Genomic DNA, 9,974 nt, shown 5'->3' with positions numbered 1-9,974 from the left:
ACAAAGGAGTTTTGCCATGGGAGTGTTTTCCTGCAGGGAGACTGGGGATGTTGGCAGGCACTCCAGTTCCCTGACCCCCTTTCCAGGGTTGTCTGGCTTGCACATCCGGAAATAATATGTGGCTCCTGGAGGTATCTGTTTTCCTCAGCCTCCCTCAGACACGTGTGTCGGGGGTGGCCCGGCGGTGTCTGGTTGAGTGTGTGGGATGGGAGTGAAAACAGGCATTTCTCACAGGTGTGCTTGCTTCAGACACCCAGACCCTACCTACGCTCACCACCCTGAGGGAAGATAGACTTGAGTCTGTGTCACCACATGACCGCGGAGCACTTGATTATGAACCAGCCTTATCCATAGAAACTCGCTCCTGACGCACAGCCCAGCTGAGAAAGCACCAGGGAGACCAGCAGAGTTGCCGGTGACAGCTCTGCCACACTGCATCCCCTGACTCTGGCAAGGCCTCTGAGGGAAGGCAGTGCCACGATCCTCAGACAGCAAACTGCCCACAGGGCTGGGAGTGCAGAGGGCTGGTTGCAGCTTCCCTACCACATGCGTGGCCTCAGGGTCAGGGGTTGCGCGAGGTGAGGGGAGGGAAGCCAGGCTTGCCCGGATGTGCTGCTGCCTCAGAGGTGATCCACAGAACTCTTCCATTCTGGGCTGCCAGCTGACTTGGGAGCTAGGCACAAGGCTGCTTTGCAGAGCCATGGTCACAGCTGTCCCGAGGAGTGGAGGCCTGTGGCTCCAGGTGGGGGACAGGCCCGCAGAGCGGCTGAGCCTGTGTAGGAAGGACTGTGCTTATGGCCAAGAGGAGGTGGGATGGCCCCTGAGCTCTGTGCTGAGAAGGGTGGAACTGAAAGAGGAACCTGCCCCTGTAAGGTGAGGGCGGTGGCTCTCAGGGGGAGCCACTATGCTTTTGGGGAATTTTGGGAGTTTTTCTGAAGGCACACCCGACAGGGTCTGGGTGCGGGCAGGCTTGAGAGGATGTAACCGGCCACACTGATGGGGTACCCTGCCGCGAGGGACTCCCCACAGTCTGTGTCGGGATAGTAAACTGCTCAAAAGCAGCTTTCTGTTTTTGTCAATAAACTTTATTAGCAAACAGCCATGTGCATTCACTTAACATATTATCTACGGTTGATTCACTGCTACAGTGGGCAAAGTTGAATCGCTGGGACAGATTGTATGGCCTACAAAGCCTATAATATTTACCGTGTGCCCCTTTGTAGGAAAAGCTTGCCAACTCTTTGTCAATGTGAAGGATGTCCCTAGAGTTGCTGGTGCACGGCCTGTGTGATACCTTGATAACAGAGGCGTTGAGTCACTGTCCAGGGCCTTGGAAGTGCCACTGTGACCTACAATCCTGCCACACCTCTGAGTTGGTTGGCCTCGAGAAAGCCAAGAGGCAACTCCTCACCACTGGGGTATCAGGCTGGTGGGAGGCACATGATCCTTGGGGCTCACCTCGAGCTCAACCAGATGACCAGGGAATGCAGCTGGCTTTTCTTTGGAGAAGAGGGAGTCTCTGATGAAGCATTAAGGAGAGCTTCTGTAAGGTAAAATCAGTACAGCGGAGGGAAAGGCCTATGACAAAGCTGTCAGCATGGTGATTAAAAAAAAGAGATTGAAAATCAACCTGGTTCCTTTCCCAGGGAAAGGCCCCTTGGGACAGTCAGGGGCAGAGGCCCTGTTACAAGGTCCTGCTCCCAGAGCCACAGCTATGCAGTTGAAGGCATCACGCTCATATAGGTAAATATATAGAAAGTACTATGTGTGTGTGTGTGTGTGTATGATGTATTTTGCTTACTGCATTTACACATTACATCACTTTGCAGCTTGCTTTTTTCATCTAACAACCAGTTTATTTTCTATGTTAGAACACAGGCACCTACCTTATTCTTTCTAACTCATGCAGGATTTCTTTAAATCCTCCTGGATATAGATTTTTAGGTTGTTTACTAATTTTCGATATTAGAAATAAGGCTGCAGTCCACATCCATGTCATTTATTTTGGTACACTTGGGGGTATGTGAGGGAGGGAGGGGCACTTCTGAAGATAGATTTCTAGAAGTAGAAAAAGGGTAGATGCATTTGATCTTCTAAGTTGCAAAACTGATCTCTAAAATGATTCACTTACCTTCCTACAGTGAGAATGAATCTTTCTTGAGCCACATCACAAGTGTTACTTTTAAAGTTGTTCCTAAAATGATTGTTACTCCTTTGTATGTCACTGAAGTTTTACTCTCCATTTCTCAGATATATGAAATTGAGCATTGCTTGTTTACTGCCTATTTACTCCTGTCCCTACACATGTAGAGCCCCCCAATTATCAATATCCCCCCCCCACAGTGGTGCATTTATTACAATCCATGAGCCTACACTGACTCATCCTCATCCAAAGTCCATAGTTCAAGGTTCACTCTTGGTGTTCTACATTCTGTGAATCTGGACATGTATCCAACACTATAGTGTCATACAGAGTTGTGTTACTGCCCTAAAAATCCTCTGTGCCCTGCCTATTCATCCCTCCCACTGCCCTAGCCCCTGGCAGTCTTTTTACTGTCTCCACAGTTTTGCCTTTTCTGCAATGTTGTATCTTTGGAATCTGATAATATGCACCCTTTTCAGAGGGACTTATTTTAGTGATGCACACTTAAGTTTCTTCCACGTCTTTTCATGGCTTGATAGCTCATTTCTCTTTAGTACTGAATAATATTTCCATTGTCTGGATATACCAGTTTATTTATTTACTCACCTACCAAAGGGCATCTTTGGTTGCTTCCAAGTTTTGACAATTATGAACAAAGCTGCTCTAGACATCCATATGAGGGTTTCTGTGGGGACGTAAGTAAATACCAAAGAGTGCGATTGCTGGATGGTGTGGTAAGAGTATATTTAGTTTTGTAAGAAACTGCCAAGTTGTCTTCCTAAGTGGCTATACCGTTTTGCATTCTCTCCAGTTCCTATTGCTCCACATCCTCCTCCATATTTGGTGCTGTCAGTATTCTCAATTTTGGCCATTCTAATATGTATTTAGTGGTATCTCGTTATTGTTCTAATTTGCATTTCCCTGATAACATACAATGTGCGGCTTTTTTTTTTTTTTTTTTTTTTGAGATGGAGTTTCACTCTTGTTGCCCAGGCTGGAGTGCAATGGCGCAATCTTGGTTCACTGCAACCTCCACCTCCCAGGTTCAAGCGATTCTCCTGCCTCAGCCTCCCAAGTAGCTGGGATGACAGGCATGCACCATCATGCCTGGCTAATTTTATATTTTTAGTAGAGACAGGTTTTTCCATGTTGGACAAGGCTGGTCTCAAACTCCCAACCTCAGATGATCCACCCACCTCAACCTCCCCAAGTGCTGGGATTACAGGCATGAGCCACCACGCCCCCAGCTGTGCAGCTTCTTTTCACATACTTACTTGCCATTTGTAGATCTTCTTTTGTTTGTTAAAGTCTTTGGCCCATTGTTCAATCAGATTGTTTCCTTACTGTTAAGTTTAAGAGGGCTTTGTATATTTTAAGTAACAATCTTTTATCAGTTGTGTCTTTGCAAATATTTCCTCCCTCTCCTAATGTGGTCTTTTGCAGAGCAGAAGGTTTTAATTTTAATTAAGACTAACTTACCAATTATTTCTTTCATGGACCATGTTTTTGGTGTTATATCTAAGAAGTCATAGCCATACCTAGGTCATCTAGGTTTTATCCTATGTTATGGGAGTTTTATAGTTTTGAATTTTACATTTAGATCTATAATCCATTTTGAGTTAATTTTTGTGAAGAGCATAAGGTCTGTATCTAGATTCATGCTTGTTTGTTTTTGCATGTAGATATCCAGTTGTTCCTGCACCATTTGTTGAAAAGGCAATCTTTGCTCCATTGTAGTGTCTGTGCTACTTTGTCAAAGATCAGTTGACTGTATTTATGAAGGTCTATTTCTGGGCTTTCTATTCTGTTCCATTGATCTATTTGTCTATTCTTTCACCAGTATGGCACTATTTTGATTACTGTAGCTTTATAGTAAGTCTTGGAGCTGGGTAGTATCCATTTTCCAAATTCGTTGTTTTCCTACTATATTGTTGTGTTAGCTGTTCTGAGTCTTTGGCTTCCGTATCCAAACTTTAGAGTAAGTTTGTCAATATCCACAACATAACTTGCCAAAATTTTGATTAGGATTGCATTAAATCTATAAGTCAAGTTTTGAAGAACTGACATCTTGACAATATTGAGTCCTTCTGGGGAATATTTACTTATATCTGTTTATTTATTTTCTCTTTGATTTCTGTCATCAGGGTTGCAGTTTTCCTCATAAAGATCTTGTATATTTTATTAGATTTAAACCTAAGTATGTATTTTTGGAATGTTAATGTAAACAGTACTTTGTTTTGAATTTCAACTTCCACTTGTTCATTACTGGTGAATAAGAGAGTGACTAACTTTTGTATATTAACCTTGTATCTTACAACCTTACTGTAACCACTTATTAGTTCCTAGGAGTTTATTTGTCCATTCTTTTGGATTTTCTACATAGATGAGCATGTCATCTGTTTTATTTCTTACTTCCCATTACGTATACCTTTTATCTCCTTTTCTTGTCGTACTGCATTAGGTAGGATTTCATGCTTTTTCAACATTTTATTATAAAAATTTTTAAACATAAAAATGTTTAACTATATAGTAAGAATATATATAAACCCTAGAATCTACAATTAACATTGTTATCTGTATGCTTTACCACAGATTTCCATCTATTAATCACTGTATTCACCCATCAACTTAGGTTTTTATGTATTTCAGAGTCAACTGCAGCCATAATTATACTTCACCACAAAAGTTTCAGTATGCATATCATTCACTAGAGTTCAGTATTTGCTCATGGTTCTTTTTGATTTTGGGTTAATATTTACATACAGTGAAATGCGTACATCTGAAGTGTACCATTTGATGACTATTGATAAATGTATCTATCTAGGTAACCTAAACCCCTATCCAAATATAGAACATTATCCCAATCCTGAAAACTTCTTTTTTTTTTTTTTTTGGAGACGAAATCTTGCTCTTGTCCACCAGGCTGGAGTGCGATGGCACGATCTCGGCCCACTGCAGCCTCCGCCTGGGTTCAAGTGATTCTCCTGCCTCTGCCTCTCGAGTAGCTGGGATTACAGGCACCTACAACCACTCCCGGCTAATTTTTGTATTTTTAGTAGAGATGGGGTTTCACCATTTTGACCAGGCTGGTCTCAAACTCCTGACCTCAGGTGATCTGCCTGCCTCAGCCTCCCAAAGTGCTGGGATTACAGGCATGAGCCTCTGCATCTGGCCCCTGAAAACTTCTTAATGCTGCTTTCTAGTCCACCCCGTCCCCATCCCCACTCCCACCAAAATCAAACCCTGTTCTTCTTTCTTTCTCACCAGAGATTGGTTTTAGCCTGCTCCCAAACGTAATTGTAAGTCATACAGTATATACACTCTTTTGTGTAATGATTTTTTTTCAGTCAGCATGTTTTTGAAATTCATCCATGCTATTGTATCAGTTATCTTGTTCCTTTTTATTGTTGAATAATACTCCATCGCATGACTGTACCTTTCTTCATCCGTTTTCTTATTACTAGATACTTCAACTATTTCCAGTTTTTTTGGCTATTATGAAGTGGTAAGAATATTTTTGTGGACATATGTTTTTATTTCTCTTAATTACCTGGGAATGGAATACTGTTTCAGAGAGGGTAGGGATATGTTTAGCTTTATAATAAACTGTGAGATGTTTTTCCAAAGCAGGAGCACCATTTTACATTCCCACCAACACTGTGTGAAGGTTCAGTTACTCCATATCCTTGCCATACATTTGGTGTTGTCAATCATGACCTTTTTTGACATTCTGGATATAGATTAGTAGTTGTAGTAGTAGTCTAGATTTGTAGTTGTATTTGATTGTGATTTTAATTTGCATTTTTTTAACGACTAATGATGTTGAGCATCTTTCCATGTACTTATTTGCCATTTGCAAGTCTTATCTGTTTCTTTATATCAAGGGCCAGAAAAATGCCAGCCCACTGACCAAATGTAGTCCATGGTCTGTTTTTGTAAGGCTCTTGAGGTAGGTTGTTTTAAGAATGGCGATCATTAAAAAGGCAACAACAGATGCCGGCGAGGCTGTAGAGAAATAGGAACACTTTTACCCTGTTGGTGGGAGTGTAAGTTAGTTCAGCCATTGTGGAAGATGGTGTGGTGATTCCTCCAGGATTTAGAACTAGGAATACCATTTGACCCAACAATCCCATTACTGGGTATATCCCCAAAGGATTTTAAATTATTCTACTATAAAGACATGCACTCATATGTTTATTGCAGCACTAATTACAATAGCAAAGACTTGGAACCAACCCAAATGCCCATTAATGATAGACTGGATAAAGAAAATGTGGCACATACACACCGTGGAACACTATGCAGCCATAAAAAAGAATGAGTTCATGTCCTTTTCAGGGACACAGATGAAGCTGGAAGCCATCATTCTCAGCGAACTAACACAGGAAAAGAAAACCAAACACTGCATGTTCTCACTTATGAGTGGAAATTGAACAATGAGAACACATGGACACAGGAAGGGGAACATCACACACTGGGGCCTGTTGGGATTTGGGGGGCAAGTGGGTGAAGAGCATTAGGACAAATGCCTAATCCATGTGGGGCTTAAAACCCTAGATGAGGGGTTGATAGGTGCAGCAAACCACCATGGCACATGTATACCTATGTAACAAAGCTGCACCTTCTGCACATGTATCCCAGAACTTAAAGTAAAAAAAAAAAAAAAAAAAAAAAAAAGAATATGACAACAAATTGTATGTGGCCTGAAAAACCTTAAATATCTGACAGAAAAAAATTCTGCTTCTATTATGCATTTATAGTGTATATCTTACATATAGCATATTGTTGGGCATTAATTTTTAAAATGCATTATGATAATCTCTTTTAGTTTTGAGTTTTTAGTCCATTAACATTTGATGGGCCAGGTGTGATGGCTTGTGCCTGTAGTCCTAGCACTTTGGGTGGCTGAGGTGGGAGGATCACTTGAGCCTAGGAGTTGGAAACCAGCTTAGGCAACATAGGGACACCCTGTTTCTACAAAAACTAAATTAAAAATTTTAAAACATTTGATATCATTATTGATAAGGCTAGAGTTATGTCTACGATTTTATTATTTGATTTTTGTTTTTACCTCTGTTTTTATTTCTCTGTTCCTTTTTCCCGTCTTCATTATTTATGAATTTTTAGAATTCCATTTTAAGTCCTTGATTGCTTTTTATCTATATTGCTTTAAATTATTTTTAGTGGTTGCTCTAAGGATTATAATCTAACTCTCTAAATTTTTACAAACTACCTAGAATTAATACTGTACCACTTGATATAAAATGTAGAAACCATGTAACAGAGTAAGTCCGTTTACTACCCATTGTCTTTTATGCCATCTTCATGTGTATTATATTTACATGCATTATAAATACCACATGACAATATTATACTACTTGCTTTAAATAGTTATATATATTTTAAAGAAATTAAGAAGGGGAAAAGTCTTTTGCATTTTCCAAATATCTACCACTTCTGGTTTTATTCATTCCTTCCTGAGGATCTGAGTTTCCATCTAGCATTTCCCTTCAGCCTGAAGAATTTCCTATAGCATGTTTTTGTGGTGCAGATCTGTTGGTGACAGATTCTCTTAGTTCTATGTTACCTGAAATTTTTGTTTTCATACTTGAAGGATATTTTTGCTGGTTACAGAATTCTGTGTTAGTAAATTTTTTTTCTTTTAATACTTTAAAAATACTGTTCCACTATATTTTGGCCCCATACAGTTTCTGATTAAAAGTTAGCTGTAGGGCTGGGTGCGGTGGTGCATGCCTGTAATCCCAGCACTCTGGGATGCCAAGGCAGGTGGATCACCTGAGGTCAGGAGTTCAAGACCAGCCTGACCAACATGGTGAAACCCTTCCTCTACCAACTACAAAAAATTAGCCGCGTATGGTGGCGCATGCCTGTAATCCCAGCTATTTGGGAGACTGAGGCAGGAGAATCGCTTGAACCCAGGAGGCAGAGGTTGCAATGAGCCGAGATCCACCATTGCACTCCAGCCTGAGCAACAAGAGCAAAACTCTGTCTAAAAAATAAATAAAAGTTAGCTGTAATTCACGTTTTTGTTATACTCTATGTGTTATGTTTTGCTGCCTTTGAGATTTTTCTCTTTAATTCTGGTTTTGAGCAGTTTAACTCTGAATTATGTAGGTATGGTTTTCTTTGTATTTATTTTAGTTGGGTTTGGCTAAGCTTCTTGAAGCTTTAAATTGACATCTTTCACTAAATTCAGGGAAATTTTGGCCTTGGTCTCCTCAGATATTTGTTCTGCCTCATTCTCTTTCATCTTCCCTCTCCGAAGACTTCAATTATATGTATGCCAGTTGTTTTGATATTGCCTCATAGATCTCTGTGGCTCTGTTTATTTAAAAAAATTATCTCTGTACTTCTGACTGGATCATTTCTATTGCTGTATCTTCAAGTTCACTTTCTCTTTACCCTGTCATCTCTGCTCTGTTATTCAGTTATTTTTTCAGTCCACTTATTTTTTTCCTCTGATATTTTTTAGTTCTAGGATTTTCATCTTCTTTTCCTTCTTATGATGCATAATTTATTGTTGATATTTCCAACCCTTTCATAAATTGGAGCATATTTCCTTTAACTCACTGAGCACAAATAGGAAAACTAAAATAATTGTCTGCTAATTCCAACATCATCTTGGGATTGGTCTCTGTTAATTATCTTTTTCTTTGAGAATAGGTAACATTTTCCTAATTCTTTCTATGTTGAGTAATTTTGGATTATGTTCTGGCTATTATGAATGTTATTTTGTAGAGATTCTTATATTATTATATTCTTCCAAAGAGTGTTGATGTTTCTCTTTTTCTTTTTCTTTTTTTCCTTTTTTGAGATTGAGTTTCACTCTGTTGCCCAGGCTGGGGTGCAGTGGTGTGATCTCGGCTCACTGCCACCTCCGCCTCACAGGTTCAAGTGATTTTTTGGCCTCAGCTTCCTGAGTAGCTGGGACTACAGGCATGCACCACCATGCCTGGCTTTTTTTTTTTAGACAGAGTCTCGCTGTGTTGCTCAGGCTGGAGTGCAGTGGCACAATCTTGGCTCACTGCAACCTCCGCCTCCCAGGTTCAAGCAATTCTCCTGCCTCAGCTTCCCAAGTAGTCACCAGCTAATTTTTGCATTTTTAGTAGAGACAGGGTTTCACCATGTTGGCCAGGATGGTCTCAGTCTCTTGACCTTGTGATCCACCCGCCTCAGCCTCCCAAAGTGCTGGGATTACAGGCTTGAGCCACCACGCCTGGTCTCGTGGCTAATTTTTGTATTTTTAGTAGAGATGGGGTTTCACCATGTTGGTCAGACTGGTCTCGAACTCCTGACCTCAAGTGATCTGCCCACCTTGGCCTCCCAAAGTGCTGGGATTACAGTCGTGAGCCATCATGCCCACCCGTGATTTTTTTATTCAAGCAAGCAATTAACTTAGTTGATCTCAAACTGCAAACTATTTGAAAGTTCAAATATCACTTTGGTTGTGTTATGATTTGAATGCATGTGTCCTTCCAAAAATCATGTGCTGGAACTTAAACCCCAAGGTGATGGCCTTAGGAGGAGGGGCCTTTTGGGAAATGATTAATTTATGAGGGTTCTGTCCTCATGAATGGATTGATGTCCTTACAAAAGAGGCTTTAGAGAATGTTCGCCCTTTTTTGCCCTTCTGCTGGGTGAGGACACAGCATGGAGGGCACCCTCATGGGAGCAGACACTGATCCCTCCCTTACCAGACACCAAAACTGCTAGTGCCTCATCTTAGACTTCCAGCCTCCAGAACTGTGAGGAATCAATTTCTGTTCTGTATAAATGACCCAGTCTGAGGTATTTTATTATAGCAGCACAA

This window comes from Macaca thibetana, chromosome 9, assembly GCF_024542745.1.
Source record: "Macaca thibetana thibetana isolate TM-01 chromosome 9, ASM2454274v1, whole genome shotgun sequence".
Taxonomy (NCBI): Eukaryota; Metazoa; Chordata; class Mammalia; order Primates; family Cercopithecidae; genus Macaca; species Macaca thibetana.
This window is presented reverse-complemented; position numbering follows the sequence as displayed.